The sequence below is a fragment of the Aegilops tauschii genome, chromosome 5 (assembly GCF_002575655.3).
Source record: "Aegilops tauschii subsp. strangulata cultivar AL8/78 chromosome 5, Aet v6.0, whole genome shotgun sequence".
In the NCBI taxonomy this organism is placed as follows: domain Eukaryota; kingdom Viridiplantae; phylum Streptophyta; class Magnoliopsida; order Poales; family Poaceae; genus Aegilops; species Aegilops tauschii.
In genome coordinates this window covers 17,928,444-17,949,600 of record NC_053039.3, presented here as the reverse complement: position 1 = coordinate 17,949,600, position 21,157 = coordinate 17,928,444, and the positions used below count along the sequence as shown (strand labels likewise).

At 45.6% G+C, this 21,157-nt stretch overlaps 1 long non-coding RNA gene and 1 other non-coding gene across 14 annotated transcripts; both read left to right on the top strand.

The window, feature by feature from the left end:
• The first annotated feature begins 3,883 nt into the window (after positions 1–3,883).
• Positions 3,884–10,824, top strand: LOC109746172 (uncharacterized). 13 transcript variants are annotated; one of them, XR_012183920.1, is made up of 6 exons: positions 3,884–4,076; positions 4,658–4,744; positions 4,836–8,060; positions 8,588–8,784; positions 8,886–9,003; positions 10,463–10,824. It is a non-coding gene; the product is annotated as an uncharacterized protein (transcript). The 13 variants fall into 13 exon arrangements; XR_012183919.1 differs by having other exon boundaries at positions 10,460–10,824; XR_012183916.1 differs by lacking the exon at positions 10,463–10,824 and adding an exon at positions 9,137–9,505.
• A 3,537-nt stretch (positions 10,825–14,361) lies between these two features.
• On the top strand, positions 14,362–20,689 carry LOC109746171 (uncharacterized). The gene is made up of 8 exons (XR_012183913.1): positions 14,362–14,634; positions 15,157–15,200; positions 15,550–15,632; positions 16,293–16,510; positions 17,216–17,341; positions 17,449–18,222; positions 18,260–19,382; positions 19,489–20,689. It is a non-coding gene; the product is annotated as an uncharacterized lncRNA (long non-coding RNA).
• Positions 20,690–21,157: the final 468 nt, after the last annotated feature.

The window sequence follows — 21,157 nt, the reverse complement described above, 5'->3', positions numbered from 1 at the left end:
AAAAGTTATTTTTGGAAAGAAAGCAATACGGGAGACTTGGAGTGCACATCAGGGGATCAACGAGGAGAGCACGAGGCAGGGGGGGCGCCCACCCCCCTGGGCGCGCCCTCCACCCTCGTGGGCCCCTCGTGGCTCCCCTTACCGACTTCTTTCGCCTATATATTCCCATATACCCTAAAACCTTCGGAGAACAGAATAGATCGGGATTCCGCCGCCGCAAGCCTCTGTAGCCACCAAAAAACCAATCGGAACCCTGTTCCGGCACCCTGCCGGAGGGGGGATCCCTCACCGGTGGCCATCTTCATCACCCGGCGCTCTCCATGACGAGGAGGGAGTAGTTCACCCTCGGGGCTGAGGGTATGTACCAGTAGCTATGTGTTTGATCTCTCTCTCTCTCTCTCTCTGGTGTTCTTGATTTGGCACGATCTTGATGTATCGCGAGCTTTGCTATTATAGTTGGATCTTATGATGTTTCTCCCCCTCTACTCTCTTGTAATGGATTGAGTTTTCCCTTTGAAGTTATCTTATCGGATTGAGTCTTTAAGGATTTGAGAACACTTGATGTATGTCTTGCCGTGCTTATCTGTGGTGACAATGGGATATCACGTGATCCACTTGATGTATGTTTTGGTGATCAACTTGCGGGTTCCGCCCATGAACCTATGCATAGGGGTTGGCACACGTTTTCATCTTGACTCTTCGGTAGAAACTTTGGGGCACTCTTTGAAGTTCTTTGTGTTGGTTGAATAGATGAATTTGAGATTGTGTGATGCATATTGTATAATCATACCCACGGATACTTGAGGTGACATTGGAGTATCTAGGTGACATTAGGGTTTTGGTTGATGTGTGTCTTAAGGTGTTATTTTACTACGAACTCCAGGGCTGTTTGTGACACTTATAGGAATAGCCCAATGGATTGATCGGAAAGAATAACTTTGAGGTGGTTTCATACCCTACCATAATCTCTTCGTTTGTTCTCCGCTATTAGTGACTCTTTGTTGCATGTTGCGAGGGATCGTATTAAGTCCAGAGCCTCGTTTAAGAGCGAGGTTTGGATGTGGAAGCGAGAGTCCATGGGGCTGGACAGAGTGAGAGCTTCCTGGCTATGCCTGCTTGGTGCGAGCCTCAAGAGTTCGGATCTAGAGTCCGGGGGCGAGTCCGGCCTTTCAATGATAGGGGGAACCTGGACTGATTCTGAGTTCGCCGTGGACACGACCGCCTCCGGATCCTCGATAATGCGGTTTGTAGCAGAGAGTCCGGTGGGCTCCAGACTCCCATCTTCGGACCTAGTAGTTTGCTCCGGATGTAGGGCCAGAGCCGTGGTCGGGGCCGCGAACCCTTCGACAATCAAGTCTCCTCGGATATCAGCGACATAATTTAGGTTCCCGAAACTGATCTGATGACCAGGGGCGTAGCTGTCGATCCGCTCAAGGTGGCTGATCGAGTTGGCACGCAGTGCGATGCCACCGAATACGAAAATTTGGCCGGGGAGGAAAGTCTCCCCCGAAACAGCATCATTCTAGATGACCGATCGAGCCATCGAACCATCTGTGGACAGCATAGTGAAACTCTCAATGAAAGCACCAATGTCGGTGTCAAAACCGGCCGATCTCGGGTAGGGTGTCCCGAACTGTGCGTCTGAGGATCGAAGGTAACAGGAGACAAGGGACACGGTGTTTACCCAGGTTCGGGCCCTCTTAATGGAGGTAATACCCTAGTTCCTGCTTGATTGACTTTGATGAGTATAGGGGTTACAAGAGTTGATCTACCTCGAGATCGTAATGGCTAAACCCTAGATGTCTAGCCTGTATGATTATGATTGCCTCTACGGACTAACCCCTCCGGTTATTTATATAGACAATGGAGGGGCCTAGGGTTGTACAGAGTCGATTTACAGAGAAAGAAATCTTTACATCCGAACGCCAAGCTTGCCATCCACGCAAAGGAGAGTCCTATCCGGACACGGGGGAAGGCCTACTATCTTGTATCTTCACAGCCCATCAGTCCGGCCCATGTCAGCAATGCCCGGGGCCCCCCTAATCCAGGACTCCCTCAGCAACGCCAAGCAACGACAAAGGCAAGACCAAGCTAAGGAGATAGCTCTTTGAGGAATCCAAGGGCGGATCAAGAAGACCAAGACAAGTCGAAGGAGCAAGATATCACTAAGGAAAACCTCCCTTACAGGGCAGGCGAGCCCGGTCGGGTCAAGGCCACACCGAAGAACAAGTCTCAAGACTCCCCCAGCAGGCTTGCCGGGGACGCCGAGGGCAAAACACCCCGCCAAGGAACCATCGCTCCACCGCACAGCGACCAAGTCACTTATCAGTGTGGTGTCGAGCCCCCAAGTGATTAAGTGGCTGTCCTCTGCACGTGGCAACCATTTGGGGAGAAGATTCACCCTGCATGACACCCGTCCAGAGGCGTGTCAGGCAGGCAGGGCGAGAGACAGCTAAAGTGGTGCGGCAAGGCTTGCTGGGCTACTCCCACGACGTGACACTAAGTGGCGCATTTAATGCGCCTTGTCCTGTCTGAGTTAGGTATGATAGCACTATTTGTTATTTGGTTGGAGGGTTGTTTGAGAGAGACCATCTTCGTCCTACGCCTCCCACAGATTGATAAACTTTAGGTCATTCACTTGAGGAAAAATTGCTACTATTCTATAGAACTCTGCGCTTGGAGGCTCAACACGAGTCTATAAGAGTAAAGTTGCGTAGTAGACATCACAGTGGACCGAGGAAGAAATGTATGTCATGTTATCCAAGGCCGCATCCACCTTGCACCGCCAAGCGGCGAGGAAGTCATGAAAAAATCCCTTCTTGGCGAAGGCGCAACGGGACGCCCTGAGCTACCTAAAGTTGTAGGCCGAGGGAATTTTTTGATAAAGGGCGGATTTTATTAGCTCATGTGAAGCATCAAGAGAATACAAACACAATAAGCAGACACCCGGCCTCTGCATAACTAGGATGCACACAGCCAACACCAACGCACATACACACAACACGCCAGCAAATAGCAAAGTCACATGCGACCAAAGCTATGCGTAGGCGATGAAAAATTAAAACCCAAGCGACCATATCCACGATCAGCAAATTACGACAATGACCATATCCGCACCAACTATCTTATGACACCACATGGACAACGAATTTCTTCAACAGCAACGCCTTCAGAAAGGGAGCGGCGCTCAAGCACCGTCGTCACCGGATCCAACAACAAATGCTAGAATCTAGATTTTCACCCTGAAAAATCAGTCCGAGCATAACCGAGCAATGCCTTCAACAAGGTAACGATGTAAGAATAACATCACCATTGCCAGGTATTCCAATTGGCCAGACCTAGACTTTCACCCCGGAGCTCGAGACCGGATGCATAAGTAGCACCACCATCGAAGTCACTCATGTGTTGTCGCCACCACTTCTCCACGATCCCAACAACTACATGCGATGTGATTGATGTCGTTGCATAACCATTCCTTTGCGTCAAGTCGCTGCCCATAGTTTGCATCTCACCGTCGAAGTCAACCATTAGCCTGGAAAATAGACTTTTCGATGACCGTCGACATCGTGGAGCTGTAGGAGGCACTGCAGCACACAGCCAATTGGATGTAGATCACCGCAACCAAGCTGTCCAGATCTGACCAATTGGATGTAGGCCGAGGGAATGGAGGGAAATTTCCATCATCTCTTATAATTTATGCATGATAGTGTAGCGAGTAACCCACAAGGTGCAAATCGGCATAAAATCTGATATGCGCCATGAACACATTATTATTTTTATCAAATTCATGAACATTTTGCGAACCCGCACACAATAGTTTTTCAAATTCGTGCACACAATAGTTTTTCAAAAGCAGCAGCAGCAAAAGCATTTGAACTGGGCCGGAGCCCGTGCCGTCCCGTCCCCACATGTGTGTGAATCGCTATGTCTCAAAAAAAAAGGTGTGTGAAGCGCTGAGGAGCCCCTTGGCTTTCCTCGCATCCGACGGTGGTACCCCGGGGCGGGGAGGCTTGTCGCCGTTGACGGAGGAGGGGAGCAACAAGCGGTGGTGCTCTGCTGGCCGACTCCGACCCGACGTGAGCGTGCATCCCTCCCATACTCACTCGAGCCACACATCTCCATCTCCATCTCCCCTGCACGTCTCTCCTCCTCCCACGCCCTGCTCTCGACCGTGCAGGTGCGGGGCCGCGCTAGCTACAATTAGGATTGGTTTGGGGCTTTCTCCTGTGGGGGCGACCGGGTCTGGCGGAGGCGAGGCCGGCCGCTTTGGCCCTCTCATCGATCTTGGCTGCTTTTCTCTCCTCGTAAATGCACCCTTCCTCTCCTTGCCTATGAGCTGTTTGATGAAATGCTTCTGCCCTTTTATCTCGCACGCTGTACAATCTCCGCCAGGTTGTCGGTGGAGGTTTGTGAGCACGCTTTCAACTCTACTTGGCTACACCTGTACTGTAACAAGATGCATTTCTTTCCAGTTTATTGAATAGATACTTAAGGATAGAATGTTCTTCTATCTGCCACTCACTGTCCTATCACTCATTTAACCATGTGTTTATTTTCTTACAAACCTCCTGCTGTAGCTAGATTTCTTTGTATATCACGTACCAGTACTGATTATTGATCTTATTCTTAAATCTTATTTCGTGGTCTTCAACTGCAGGTTGGGTTCAGATTGTCTTTGAGACAGAAACACAACATGCAGCGCTCTAACCTTGGCAGCAAAAATGATCTGAATTTCATTAACAAGGTTGTGGAATATTTTGCATATCTTCATTTAAATATCTGGTGTTGACCTGTATGTGTTGCTTATGTGCACACTCTGTTTCATTCCTAAGCAGCACAAGGCGGCGGCGCTGCTTCTTCCCCCAAAACCAAATTTGGAGGAGGGGAAGGAAGAGGCCGGGATGGCGTCGAAGAAGAAGAAGCAGAAGCGCAAGGAGTGCAAGCATGTGAAGATTATGCCGTCATCTCCTTGTGCCTCCGCGGCCAAAACCCCAATCTTGGAGCAGGAGGAGAAGGTGACAAGGAAACGGAAAAGGAGGATGGAGCAGGAGCCATCCGGCAACTTGCTGTTGCCACTTCAGCCTGGCCATGCCTGTAACTCATTCCTTCAGTCCCCCGCACCCGAGATCCTAACGTTGGAAGAGGCGGCGGCGATGATTAGGAAGAAGAATATGCATAAAGAGCAGAAGGTGGACACGCTGTCTTTTACCCAGAATCCTACCTTAGAGGAGAAGCAGGGGCAGAAGAAGGAGCGCAAGCGCATGGAGCAGATATTATTATCTCCTTCTACACCTGTTCCTGCTGGAACCACGATTCAGGAGCAGGAGGTGAAGGTGAGAAAGAAACAGAAGAGGAGGATGGAGCTGCAGCCATCCGACAACTCGCAGTTGCCACTACACCCTGGCCATTCCTGTAACCCATTCCTTCAGTCCCCCGCGCCTGAAATCCTAACGTTGGTAGAGGCGGCGGCGATGATGAGGAAGAGGAATATGCGTAAAGAGCAGAAGGTGGATCCTACTTTAGAGGAGGAGCGGGGGGAGAAGAAGGAGTGCAACCACGTGGAGCAGACATTGTTATCTCCTTCCACATCTGCTGCTGCTGAAACCCCAATTCAAGGGCAGGAGATGAAGGTGATCAAGAAACAGAAGCAGAGGAGGGGCCAGGAATCATCCGGCAAATCACAGGAGCCATCCGGCAATTTGCCGTTGCCACTTCACCCCAGCCATGCCTGTAACCCTCCACTAGCTGCCCCACTCCTTCAATCCCCCGCTCCTGAAATCCTAACATTGGAAGAGGCTGCGGCGATGATGAGGAGAAGGAAGATGCCTAAAGAGCAGAAGGTGGACGCGCTGCATTTTGCCCCAAATCCTACCTTAAAAGAGCATGGGGAGGAGGCCATGATAGCGACGACCAAGAAGAAAAAGGGCAAGTGCATACAGCAGATATTGTCATCTCCTTCAACATCTATTGCTGCTGAAACTCCAATTCAGGAGCAGGAGGAGAAGGTGACCAAGAAACAAAAGCAGAGGATGGGGCTGGAAGCATCCAGCAACATGCCGTTGCCACTTCACACCGGCGATGTCTCCGAGCCCCTACTCGCTGCCCCATTCCTTCAAGCCGCCGCTCCCGAAATCCTAACGTTGAAAGAGGCGGCAGTGATGATGAGAAAAAGGAAGATGCATAAAGAGGAGAAGGTGGACGCACTGCCTTTTGCCCAAAATCCTACCTTAGAGGAGGAGCAGCTGGAGGAGGCCATGATGGTGACGAAAAAGAAAAATCACAAGCGCGTGGAGCAGATATTGTCACCTCCTTCTTCATCTGTTACTGCAGAAACTCCGATTCAGGAGCAGGAGGTGAAGAAACAGAAGCAGAGGAGAAGGCAGGAACCATCCGGCAAGTCAGACCTGCCATCTGGCAACTCGCCATTGCCACTTCACCCTGGCCATGCCTTTAATCCCCTATTCGCTGCGCCATTCCTTCAGTCACCTGCTCCCGAAATTCTTACGTTGGGGGAGGCGGCGGTGGCGGTGACGATGAGTAAGAGGAAGATGCGTAAGGAGAAGGTGGCTGCGCTGTCTTTTGCCCAAAATCCTACCTTGGAGGAAGAGCAGGGGGAGGAGGCCATGACTGCGACGACTAAAAAGAAGGAGCGCAAGCGTGTGGAGCAGATATTGTCATCTGCTACATCCGTTGCTGCCGAAACCCCAATTCAGGAGCAGGAGGTGAAGGTGACCAAGAAACAGAAGCAGAGGAGGCAGGAACCGTCTGGCAAGTCACCATTGCCACTTGACCCTGGCCAGAGTCGCTGTGTTCAATCACAAGGAGCCAAAGCTCCACCAGAACAAGAGGGAGAGAATGATGGCTGCAAGGGGATTAAAAAGAGCAACGGGAGGAAAACCCGTGTACGTGTCCTCAGTAAGCATGAGCTCATCCAGGAGGCAAGGAAACAGCCTCAGCCGCTGCCCGAAGGCTTTGTGCCGTTCAGCGATTTTGTTGCCAGTTGCACGGAGCAGAATCCTGACCATTCATCGCCTTACAGTGCATTTTTCGACCAGTTCCGCTATAACCCCGTCTGCAAAGATCGCAAATCCCCACTTCCCAGAACCCCTGATCGTCTGGCCAGGTTGCCACCTCGGGGTCACTCATCATTTGGGTCATCTCAGCTCGCTGCAAATGAAGCTTCCAGAGCTTCTAGGCCGGACACCATTCTAGCGTCCAAGACAAAGCAGCAAGATTCAGGTTCAGGATCACAAGAGAAAGTTAGTGTAGAAGTAAAGCAAAACCCGGAAAACAAGACGAGGGAGAAGAAGCAAAGGAAACTATCTGGCAAGTCACGATTGCCATTTGACTCCAGCCGGACTTGCTGTGTTCAGCTACAAGGAACCAAAGCTCTACCAGAACAGGACCAAGAAACTGATGCCCCAAAGGTTAACAATATTGAAAAAAGGAACAGCAAGAAGGCCCATGCCTGTGCTCCCAGCAAATGCGAACTCTTCAAGGAGATGACAAAGGAGCAGACGCTGACTGAAGGCTTTTTGGCACCCAAAGATTTGGTTCCCAATTGTACTGAGCAGAGTCCCAATTATTCATCGCCTTCTGGTGCATCCTTTCATCCGTTCTGCTATAGATCTGCCCGGCAAGATCTCAATCCCCAACCTTCTAGAAGCACTGATCATCTATCCAAGCTGCCACCTCGGCATTACCCATCATTTGAGTTGCCTGAGCTCACTATGAGTGAAACCTCCAAGGCTTTCAAGGCTAACAATTCTGTGGAGTCCAAGTCAAAGAAGAAAGATTCAGGTTCAGGCTCCACCTCAGGCTCACAGAAGAAACAAAATGTAAAAGAAAAGACAACCCCTGAGAAGAAGACGAGGATCAGGAAACCACGACCAGTGTTTACCGCTGCGGAGAAGCGCTCAGACAAATACCGACGCGTTCCCTTGGACCAGCTGGTATCACCGCCACGCTCTCCTCATAATCTCTTGCAGGAGAAGTATGCCTCTGACCCGTGGAAGGTTATGCTCATCTGCATGTTCCTCAACTTAACACAGGGTATACAGGTAAGCTCCTAGATTGTTTGATTAATTGTCTTCCCCTGTGAACTTTTGGAATCAAAACCATTGAACTGAATTCCTGCCAACTAATTTGACCGATGAGAGTTCTGATAGCTATGAAAGCAAAATAAACTCGCATGTGTTTCTGTAAAAGTGATGAATAATCTTAGTGATCGTTCTTTGTCCCCACTTATTTCATATATAAAATTGGCCAATCATGCCGTTTGTCGCTATTTGTAAGTCCAGGAGATAACCAAATTGGAATTGTCAGATGCATTTTATAGTTGATATATACAATGAGAACTGCTGTTTCGTTTTGATGGATCTTTGGAGAACCATATTGCTGCACAGGCAAATTTACCAGTTGCATGTTGTATGCTCCTATTTATTTATCGTGCTTGTCCTGTGTTGTGTAAGTGTAGCGCTGAACTTAGATTAGTATTCCATTTGTTTTAAGAAATAGTTCCCTGACCCGTCAATACCATTTTCAAGTTTAAATACAAGAATCCAATCCCGCCTGTTAACTAATGTAGGTCAAGAGGATATTGGATGGCTTCTTTGAACGCTATCCTGACCCTTGGTCTGCAATTAATGCTGATCCTGACAAGATGGCGGAGTATCTAGCGCCTCTAGGGTTGCAGCATATTAGGACACGCAATATCAAGAAATTGTCCAAGCAGTATGTTGGAAATGAATGGACCCATATTACGCAGCTTTGTGGCGTCGGCAAGTGAGTGCTGCCCTCTCAATTCATTTGTTAGATATGGAGTATTTGTACAATGGTGTTTCTTTTTCAGTCTGATTAGTAACTAGAAGTTATTCTTACTGCAGGTACGCAGCTGATGCTTATGCAATATTTTGTGCGGGTAGGGCGAGGGAGGTGGTACCTGATGATCACAAGTTAGTTGATTACTGGAACTATGTCTGCTTTGAGTTGCCCATGACGCAGGTAGTATTCTCGACACATACATTTTAATGAATTGCTCTGAGCTTACATTTTACAGTTTCATGGCTTTGTGTGATGCTAATCATTAGCTGAAAATGCTCATGAGCTTCTCTGAACTTCTCCATATACGTGCTAGCACTGGCTGCTCCACCTTGCTGTTCATGGTCAAACAACAGTTCAAATCCATGAAATGCACCCAAGGCCTGTCATCCTGTTTTTTGAAGATCTGCAACAATTTTAAAGTAATGTCGTTGAAAACTGTGTTTGTTCTCCATAAATATGTATGCTACGAGGCAGTCAAATAAGTAACTCCATCTGTGAGAACGGTGAGGGCATCTAACTAGTGGCAGTATCATCTATAGTGGTATGTGAGAGTGTAGCGTTGGCGCAGTAGATTAAGATCGAAACTTCCAGCATGCGCAGAATGCAGGATGGAGCTTTTGGGCTTTACTGATCTGGATGTCATAATCTTCACAGCATTTGACAATGCAACCCTATTTAAGGATGATTATTATGTTGTAGGGGGATTGTTTTATAGTGAATTCGTAAAGGTTTCAGCTAGCACTGGTGCACTGAAGCAATTCCCGTAAAACAAAGTAGAATCCAGAAATTGAGTTTCATTCCCTGTTCCTGGATAATCATCGTAGGTAGGATTTTGTGTCTATTTGCGTCGGTGCTATAAACAGCATACTCTATGGTCATGTGTGTTGCATGCTAATTTGAGTTTAGTACGTGAAGCAGTGGTATATGACCCTGGTCAGTTGAGGGTCTGCTTGGTTCGGCTTTTACAGCCAGCTTCTGCTTTCCCACAGCAGAATCCCAACCAGACGAGTTTCCAGCTTCCCAGAATCTGCAAATGCAGCGACTTCGGCGTACTGTAATTTTTGCAGCACCCGGAAACCCGGCTTCCATCACAGTGAGGGCAAAGGATTCACGAAAATTACCCACCTGCCGCTCAGTAAGTCATACCGGTTGGATTTCTTTTTCCTACCGAGTGTAGCCATCGGCTCCTCCCCTGAATCAAACTCTAGCACGAAGAGGCTGTGCCCTCTGCCCCTCCTCTTGGAGGCCCCTGCTGCGCCGCCACCTCCCCGTTCTCACTCGGTGGTAGCTCCCTCCCTCTGATGCCATGCTTCGGTTCTGTTTTTTAAGTCTGTAATTTTCTTTGGATAACATTTTTTTTTCAAATTAGGGACCAAAGCTCCCAATTTCATTTCATTCAAAACGAAACTGATAACACGTAAGGTCTGTTTTTTGCGGATCCCTCGATAACAGAAGGTTCAGCGGAAATTAGCATACATAAAGGAGCGCCCAAATCACATTGCGCAAAATTATGGACGACATTGTTACCCCATATGATTGAGATTGTTAGTTTGAATTGTACATCAATGCTATATTGTCGTACTGTGCAGCATGGTTACTTGACATACATGACTGAATCCTGTTTCTCATTTCCTAGCAGATGGATTAGTTCAGTGCCAGCTGAAGTGCAAGGGGAAGCAGATGTGGATGACGCCATGCAGTCCTACTAGATGGGATAATTTTATAGTGTAACTGGGGTTGGTTTTGCGTGGTTCATGTACCTTGGATACTCTTGCTCCTTTAGATTAGTGTTAAGCCTTATTGAGATGATATTACCTGACAAGCACATTTGATGGATGCAGCGAGTTATGTTTGCGGTTGCTGTTCGTTAGTTTTCTTTTGTATATATACCGCGTCATGTTCAAAGGTTGGTACTGATTCATCGCTTTTTGTTATATACGTGTGCCATCAGTTAAAAGGTTGGTACTCGTCTTGGAAGAATGAATCTGCTTTGGTTTTAAATCTCTGTCTTTTCTTTGGGGGTGAAAACATGTGTATGAAAATTGATTGAACAAACAGTGAGGGCATTTAGCTCATTCTGGTGGTGGTATTGGTCGTTCCTTGGTCCACTTCTCTCAACTATTTTTATTAGAGATCCGAGTTCTTTTCGTAAAGAAAAAACAAATTGTTGTAAGTCAATTTTCTGGGAGAAGGGAGGTGAGGCCGAGCCGAGAGTGAGGCTGGGGACGACGCTGCAACAGTCTGGTGGAAGGAGGTTTAGAAGAGGAGGAAGATACAGGAGCCGTTAGATTGAAATCGGACGGCTAAGAAAATGACTTAAACCAATTTAAATTTTCCAGGGAACTTATACCTAGAGTAGTAAATAGTAGGTCCCTTAGAATGACAGGCAGATATTATTAGCAGGGAGGGAGTCTCCTGATTTGGAACCGTAATATTTTGGTTTGATCGAATATAGATAGGAGTATGAATCAATCAGAAGGAACAATTACTGGGACAGGCAAGGGGATCTACAGATTTGGATTGTCATTAATTAGGAATTAATCCATTCTTGCAAGCCCTTTAATCAAGCAAGCGCTGCCCTCCCCACCCCACCACCAGAAATCACATCGTCTCGTCTCATCTCATGCCCCGCAGCTCTCTCCCACCACCACCGTTGCATCCCTCCGATCCCTACCTACCTATGGCGTATTACATGTTTGTGCCTCAATGGTGGCGTTGCTTACTCAATTATACCGTATATCGAATCTGCTGTATACACGGCTGATTTGATTTGTGAACTGAGGCCCGGCGAGCCGTACGTGCACCGCCACCCGCCATCACTCGACCGTCTCTGCATTACAAAGGTGGTTACAATCATTTAAGTAAATTTAAAAAAACCTTCTTATATTTGAGACGGAGCTAGTATTTGTGTGCATTACCATTGTTTGATTTGATTGATGGTTTGTAGGCTGTGTACTGGTGAACAAGAACACTGCTGAAAGGACCATGGTGCAGTGTATCATTGGTAACAATGCACCAATCATTGTTTGTAGCCTCGATCCTGGACTAGTTGAGATGTGTCATCTTGAGCTGGAATATCAAGAAAACCATGAGGTTCACTTCTCGGTGCTCGGTGCGAATTTTGTGCATCTATCAGGATATTACTATTAATTAGCCTAGGCTATTTGCCGTTCCCTCTGTCCCACGATGTAAGTGTTTTATATTATGTTACGGAGGATATACCTAACATCTCGTCAAAGAGGAGCAGAGAGTACCCCGCAAAAAGAGAGAGGAGCAGAGAGCAGCTAGTGCTGACTATACACGCACACGCACGCAGTTGGAAGGAAGTAGTAACCGACTATTGGTCCTACTTTTCTTGTATTGAAGCTAATTAAATGTTTAATTTATATTATAGGTGGTGCTCTCTCTTTTTTTATATACTCCCTATGTTGTAAAATAAGTGTCTCAACTTTTTTTTTGACAGCGAATAAACTTTATTCCGAGTGCAACGATTCGGTGCCCAGGCTCATCTACACCTGGCCAGAAAAAAATTCACAAAAAATACTAGAAAAATTCGAAAAAAATCAATTTTTTTCTCATAGTAGAAAATTTGTTGCGTGAGGTTCGCACCAAATTTTAGCTTATTTGGACATCTGGCGCTCTCAGTAAAAAAGACAAATCGGGTCAAAACAGTACATGAACAGTAAACTGTTTTATAGACCTCGAATTTTTCTTTTTTGCCGAGAGTTGCTCATTTGTCTAAATGACTTAAAAATTGGGTCGGACCTCACGCATCAAATTTTCTACCATGAGAAAAAAATTGGATTTTTTGAATTTTTTTAGTATTTGTTTTGATTTTTTTATTCAATACAAGTGCAGATGAGCCCGGGCTCAGAGAAGGATTTTCCTTTTATTCCTCACATAATAGACAAGTCATTTACAAAAAGAGGAGAAATAAAGTCCGGGATATAACTATCCCAAAATCCCGAAAATCTAATGGTAAGAGAATTTCTAGCTAGGCTATCTGCTACCTCATTCGCTTTACGAAAACAATGCACAAAGGAAGTCTTTGCAAATTCCAACTCCATTTGCTTACACTCCGTCATGATAGCCGCCTCAGGACCAAAGTATGTTTCTTGTTGATTAAAGGCTTCCAGAGCAACCGTACTGTCAGATTCTATGATGAGTGAATTACACCCAATCCTTTCTGCGAGAATCATTCCATTTCAAACTGCAATTATTTCAGCTGCATCAACATTACTAACATGTGGTATGAACCAATTAGCTGCTGCAATAAAATCACCTCGGTCATCGCGAGCAACAGCACCTGTAGCTCCACATAAATTTTCAGCACAAAAGGAAGCATCAACATTTATTTTAACTGCCCCTCTATCTGGTTTCTTCCACATATGATCATGTCTTCGAACTGGCTGTTTAGGAGTTGTCGCTCTAACAAAGTTAGTGCAGATAACCTTAATAGCAGTAGCGGTGCGGTTAGGGGTCAGAATATTTTCTCCCTTCACGAATTGCCGTCGCTGCCACTAGATGTACCAGGCTGCAATTGCAACTAATTCGGGCAACGACAGCTCTCCTGCAGCAACTTGAGCCCTACCAATAATCTCCATGGTGACTAATCCAGACCGGTCTTCAGCAACCGCCTTTGTGATAACATCTACCGGACCAAGTTCAGACCAAATCTCAATAGCACGAGGGCAAGTGAATAAACAATGTTGGATGTCTTCAAACCCAATATGACAGATTGGGCACTCACCACTTGTTGGGATATGACGCCCCGCAAGAACTCCGAAACAAGGTAGTACTCCCCTAAGAACTTCCCAAACGAAATGCTTCACTTTACCTGGGATATGAAGACTCCAAATATGTTTCCATATAGTGTTCAGTTGGGAACTGCCTTGACCCTCTGGCCAATTCCATTGATGACCGAATTGATGTTCAAATTCCACGTGATAGGTCGACCGAACAGAGAACGTCCCTGATCGAGTACCACTCCATGCAAGAAAATCCTGTAACACTTCCACGCGAAGAGGTATTTGGAGGATTCGGTGAACATCCACATGCGAAAAAACTGATTGAATAAAGTCTCCAGTGTGTGGAAAAATTAATTCTTCAACTTTTCTCAGTAGTGTATCACCCCTTAGTGTTATTACTTTTCGAGTTTCACTTGATGGTATCTAGAGATCTTGCCAAATGTTGATTTTTGATCCCGTGCCAACACGCCATATGCAACCCCGTTTAAAGGTTTGAATACCTGAGACAATGCTCTGCCAAGTGTCTTAACTTTGTACTAACTTTAGTATAACTTTTATTTTAGGACGGAGGGAGTATATCTGTACTCTTAATGCCTGAGTTGGTTGAATAGTATGGTTTATTTTCGTCCCACCACTTTCAACCGTTTTATTTTGCTGGTTTTTTCGTCCCACCTACGCACACACGCAACAAAAAACCATCCTCATCGACTCCCTCGTCCTAGGGTTACGCTCCACCACAGCCGTCGCCTCCTCACGAGAGCGAGTGGGTAGGAATACGATCTGCCGCGGACGTCGCCTCCTCGCACCATTGCCGCCTTGCACCGACTCCCAGGTCGTCGGCGGCTCGCACTGGCGCTCAGATCGCGCCGGCTCGCACCGACGCCCAGGTCGTGCCGGTTCCTCCCCACCTGCCTCGATCCCACTGTCCTGACCTAGAGGACAAGCGGCGCCTGTGTTGGAGACGTTGGCCCTGATGACAGTGAGGAGCACGGCGCACCTCCACGACGACACCTCGCTGCCGCCGCTCGGCGTAGAAGGGCGCACATCCCCCTCCTAAAGATTGGTAGGTTCCCGCGATCCCCTTCCAGCCCCTGAATTCCTCGGCCCCCTCCCCCTGTCGTCTCGATGCCGAGGCCGAGCGGCGGCTGATTGGCCCCGGGGGCTCGTGATCATGTGCGACGAGCACATCGTTCGGTGCTGCTATTTTCCATTCGCTGCTGGGTTGCTTCTACTCTCCACCAATCTCTCAAGTAGCAAAGAGTAGGTTTGACCTCAATTTCGATGCAGATATGGATTGGGATGTGATGCGTGTAGTTGCCAATTAAGTGATTTGGATCTTGCCCTCAATTAGAGTTCCCAATCTAAAAAAGTGGGGTTTATGAATTTTATTATTTTTCAGCTTGAATGGACTGTAGCTTCGCTTAGCTGACTGACAGTTGTATTTGACTGCATAACTGGATTAATTCATTTCATGGTAGATGCCGATTTTGACCTTGGTTGATCATGCTTTGTTCCGTGTTTGACCTGCAACATATTTTCTATGCATTCGCAGAAATGGTAACTGAATAATTACTTCGTACTGCAGAACATCTTGCTTAATACCCGAGTCCCCGGCCCTCGTTGCTACAGGTTTATCTGCCCAATCACATGAATTGATTTTTTTTCACCCAAAAAGGTTGAAATCAACTGCTTTGCATACACAAATTAAATAGTGAGTATTGTGTTTTATTAGCAAAATTTAACAGTTCATACACAATTAGGAAGTTGCATGAAGATTACATTATTTTTCTAGAACATGTTCTATTGTAAAGATAAGGTCAGATGCATACCAACACAATGCTCTGTTTAGTGAAGCTACAAAACCCACCACCATAACTGATAATTCCGTGTTTTATTGCCTGGTGAGTATTTATTCTGTTTCAGTGCTTACTAATTGGCCCTTTGCTGATCAATATGGTTCCCTTTGAATGGCATGAAGGAGGAATAAAGGTTGTTCTCACTCCCTTTTGGTCTGTGCTGGCGTGGATGGAGGGTGACCGGTGAGCCTCTTGGTCTGTGCAGGTAAAATTTCTCACTCCCTTTTGTCTTTTCGTGACCTCTTCTTTTGGGGCCTGCTGAATTGGTTTGCTTGGTGCAATTGACAAAATAAGATGACCTGGTGAGGTGAGAAAAAAACATACAATGGGGCATGCCGAATTGGTGGAGTTGAAGCATGTGTCCTGCTTACACCATCTTAGGAATATGGCAGAGGAAGGTGTTGATTAATTGGTAGGCAAATTAAGCGTTTCATGGGAATCCTCGGTTAATCTAACATGAAGGATGGAGCGTTTCCATGGTTGTGAATTTTTCTCATAGCAAGTTGAATGAAGAGCATTTACGTCTAACATAAAGCTAGCTTCGTATAATGGATCATGTTTGCCCTGTCCAGTTACTTAACTTCTAATAACATTGGGCCTGTAAGGAAGTGCTTATCTAATAAATAAATATACTCGTGCTTGATTTGCATTGTTGATTGACAATATGGTCTGTACTGAACCATTAAAATACCTGGCTTCCTGATCTCAGACCCAAAATATGCTCTCTGTTGCTATTGTTTTTCCCAATTAATTCTACAATTACTCCTTTTATTTAGTGATGTATTCCTCATATGCTTAACTATCTCTTTTTTTTGACATTGAAGATCATTTAGAGTAATTCATTTTCGTTCATCCTGAAATTCAGCGAACGGACATCAAATATATTACATTAGATGATGGGGGGAAACTGTAGTTGCAGTGCTTCACTTCTGCAACAATGGACTCCCCGAAGTGCCAACACCTTTACATGGATATTCAGGATATTTTTTAAGGTTAGAATATGAAAGTAGAACAGCAAGTTCCATTACTGTGGGAAAAGTGTCCGGCCCTGAATGATGCCTTAATGTGGCCTTTAAGTTTCAGGTACATCATTCTCTTCTGCTCTATTGCGTCGTGTGCTCCACCCCTGTACCTTATGGTTCAGGAGTTTCCGGTGACAAAATGTGTTATATTTGTAGAGTCGATGCTTTAGGAGATGGAAAAGCAGCTGCCCACGCAATGGTTTCCAGTTATAAACCAAGCTGTTTAAAAATGATCAAGTAAAGAAAGAAATATTTCATTCTCTTCTGCTCTATTGCGTCGTGTGCTCCACCCCTGTACCTTATGGTTCAGGAGTTTCCGGTGACAAAATGTGTTATATTTGTAGAGTCGATGCTTTAGGAGATGGAAAAGCAGCTGCCCACGCAATGGTTTCCAGTTATAAACCAAGCTGTTTAAAAATGATCAAGTAAAGAAAGAAATATTTCATGGCTGTACCTATTTCCTTCGTGGGATTTAAAGGGTTACTAGGTAGCAACAATTGGACACTTCATTTGTTTGCTTTTGAACTAAGTTTGATAAGGCCTATGAAGTCTTGTATAAAGGATTCTTATGATAAGCGTGGAAAGCAACTTCTGAACTTTTATGTAGATATTTAAGTGCCAATGCCATATTTTGTTATAACACAGGAAAACCAACTTTTGAGGCCACCGATTTACCTTGGATGTTGCATGTGAATTACTTTAGCTAATTGTCTTGCCGTCGAGCTTTTAGTTGAAGTTCACTGAATTTCTTGTAATGACATTTCAGGTATTATACGATCGACCCAACTGTTAGCTTTAGGATGCTTTTTGGAGTCGACTCATGAAGATGATCGCTAGTCTGCACGAACATTTGTAGCTTCCGCATAAATGATTCAGATAGTCTACAAGAGAGGTAAATAATTATAGGGGATAGATGTATGTTGCTCCCACAATATCCAGTTATTGTCAGCAAACTTGCTTGTGGGCCATGCCGACGATGACAGGTGTATGAAAATGCAGCTCACCGACGGTGATTGGAGCACCGACTTGGGTGACCCAGCTGTTTGACGCTGCCGGCTCGACCTACTTCGCTAGCAGCATCGAGGAGTACGTGGAGCTCCTAGCCTCCCGAGCCCTCCGCGGGGCTCGTCTCGTCAGGCCGGCATGGTTGCAGTATAAAAACCCTTACTGCCATATACATGTCCGTTTTTCCCTCCCCGTCGCTTCTTCGGATGAAAACCACAACAAACTCCTCTGCAAACACGTGAACAATCGGCCATGGCTTCCGCCCTCCGAGCCCCGTGAAGTCATGTACAATCTTACTGGCTGGCATCATGTACAATCTTACCAGCTGGCATCATGTACAATCTTACCAGCTGGCATCATATAGTTATCAGAGTGTCACTTTTCGATTTGGTACTGTCATGTTTTTCAGCAGCCATTATATAGTTAGCTGCTCATCTTCCCACCTGCTGTTATAGCCCTGCACATATCTGAAGGCAAAGATGGTCCATGAGTGACCATGTGATGAAAATCTTCATGGCTATTTCAAAATAGACCTGATGTTAGGTGAAAATATTCATCGATGGTTCAATGAAGATGCATCAAATTTCAAAATAGAATGCTAATAAATTACACCCTAGAGCAATATGAGAGTATTTAAATTTTGATGGACCTAAACCTATCCAGCACAGTACACAAGCTCTTTTAAAATATCGACATTTATCCGGTTTGCAGTTTTTTGTACTGGAGTTAAACCTATCCAGTGTGTTCGTGAACCAGAAGTCGGCTTCAGTATATATCAATTGGAAGTCAGCTTATGAGGCTTCAGTATATATCAATTGGAAGTCGGCTTGTGTGGCTCTGCCTGTATGTTTACATTTTGCGAACGCAGTTTATGCCTGACATTTGTGTCTCATTTTTTTTTTGTACCGCAGTTAAACCTATCCAGCGTGTTCGTGAACCTGAAGTCGGCTTCAGTATATATCAATTGGAAGTCAGCTTATGAGGCTTCAGTATATATCAATTGGAAGTCGGCTTGTGTGGCTCTGCCTGTATGTTTACATTTTGCAAACGCAGTTTATGCCTGGCATTTGTGTCTCTTTTTTTTGTACTACAGTTAAATCTATCCAGCGTGTTCGTGAACCTGAAGTCGGCTTCAGTATATATCAATTGGAAGTCGGCTTGTGTGGCCCTGCCCGTATGTTTACATTTTGCAAACACAGTTTATGCCCGACTGTAGGAGATTGGGAGTTGTACAAGGAGGAAAGGAGAAGAGAAGAGAAGAGAAGAAAGAGGACTTCTTTCATTGGATTCACGGCTGTTTGATTCCTTTTTGCTGCAAGGATAGATCTCCGTTGACCACATATTCAGTAGTAGATCAAAAGCTTATTTTAAATTCTAGGAATAATTGGGTTCATAATTTGGTTGTGGCACCCACATGAAAGCTGTAGAGTTCATCGACTACTTTCCAAGGATACTAAGTTTCTGCAATTCAGAATAATGATTGTCAAGATATCACCAAAACATATTTCTATGTTCGAGGATTTTTAATACTAGAAGATTTTCTGTTTTACAAGAATTATACTCTACTTACAGAAAGAACCAGTTTTTGGCCACCACATGAACTTGCAAATGATCTCCTTCTGATATTCATACTATTCTCATATGCTTGATTTTGTGAAGTGCATTAAGATTTACAGTATAGAGCAGATATGTTCAGAATGGTTTCAATGTTAAGTGAAAGATAGGAAGACATGATTTGAGTATCTTGATGAGGGCCGGATTTAACATACTCATGAATAACGTCTTTTATATTGCTGGGACATGTTTTTGGCCTCGCATTACTTAACTCTGTAGATGGTTTGTAGAGATGCATCTTCTCTTCTTCTTTTTGGTTCTTCAGAGGAGCGATGCTGCCTGTGGGTCGTGGACAAAGCGGCTGCTACTTCCAGGTTTGATTTTTTGCCAATCAGTTCCTGGTCATGGGATTATGGTTTTTTGTGTGACTTCTCCTGAAGAGATTTTTGTTTTTGGTGTTGGTTTTGATGGTGAATTTAGGATAACAGGGACAATGCTTCTGCCATACCGGCAGGTGCTGGACATGATTCTCAAAGAAGATACAGATGTGCATGCTTCACATCTTCTACACGGTTATGCAAAGTGGGATTTTATTCATATTTTGATGAGCTTAATTTCTTATGCTACTATTTGCTTCTGCCTGAAGGATACATATGGTATGTTTTGTGAGCGGTGGGTATGGATGAGGTGAGAGCGTCTGTTAGTGCGTCATTTTTGTTGGATACTTTAATCTGTTAGGGTTGGTATATATTGAGTGTTGATGATGACATGTTTATTTTGATTGGCGTGGTTGCCTCAAAGTAATGCCCTGCTACTTCTTGGGGGGCGTGAGCGAAGATTTATGCCTTAATCATAGGAATGAGGGAGTAGGTCTCCAACAGAATAGGCGAGCAATAATATAATTGTCACATTGGGTGACCTTTATTGGCTAATTGTATAGCTTATGATCTTATGGAGTTTAGGTTTGTAAATCCACGTATTTTTTAGATGAAGAAACAAAGAAGGAAATGACTATCAAGGATCACATATGGTTAAATGTAGAAACAACAAACACGGTGGCATATCAGTTGCAACATGGTGAAACTTTTAGGATAGAAGGGTAAACGAATTGCTCGGTCGCTTCAAGAGTTAATAATGGACACGGTGGCATAGGAATACTTAGCGGTAATGCATGATATTCGACTTTTTGTTACAATGTGGCAATGACTCAGGATATATCAGATCTCCCTTGATGGCGGTGGCGGATCAGCACGAACACAAGGGGTGGGGATCAGGGTGGAGAGTGGGTAGTTGGCGGGGGACTCCTCCTTGATGATCCGTGGGGATATACAATGTGAAGGTGGGAGGGCGCCATGGCGAGGTGAGGTGGGCGTCATCTGGTTTTAAAGAAGAGGGCTCCAGCGAAATGTCCCGCTATGGCGGGAAACCAAGCAGGAAGGGATGGGTTCAACAGAAAAAGGGAGTGGTACATCGTGGGTTGAATTTTTGTGTTAGGACCGTGTGTTGGAGATAAAATGACGGATAGTCCGGAGAAGCACATTTCTCCTCCGCATATTGTCTAGATTTGAAGAAGTCCAGATTGTCCAGATGGTTGAATTTTGGGGTGCATGCTGGGTGCCCATTTGATGTTCGAACACGCCCAAATATATGAGGAAGAAATGAACTCCGACCTTCGAGACAACCTTAATCATCTGTTTGATTCATTTAAATATATGCCTTGTAGCTCGTAGCAACGCACGGGCATTCTATTGTAGGAGTAGTAACCGACTATGGTCCTAGTGATCTCTATGCTTATGTCATGACTACTCTTTACATCACTGCCAACTTCATGCCTCACAGAAAAAATGACTTGCCGACTTGCTCCTTTGACAGGGTTTTGTGAAACCACACCCCCTGGATTGGATGATTTGCCCCACTTTACAAGGGGTTTGATGATTTGCCCCAGGGTTGTCCCAAAGACCAGTGCCCCCCCCCCCCCCCCCCCCCCAAAGCAGCCCCCCCTCCCCCGCCAAACCTGTCAAAGGGGTTTGACGTTGATGATGCACACTCTGCCTCGCAGCTCTGGGAAGTGAAAACGACCAAGGGGCTTGGTCAAAATGTCCAGATGAAGTCATGTATGAAGTGGTAACACAGATCAATGTGTTCGCCG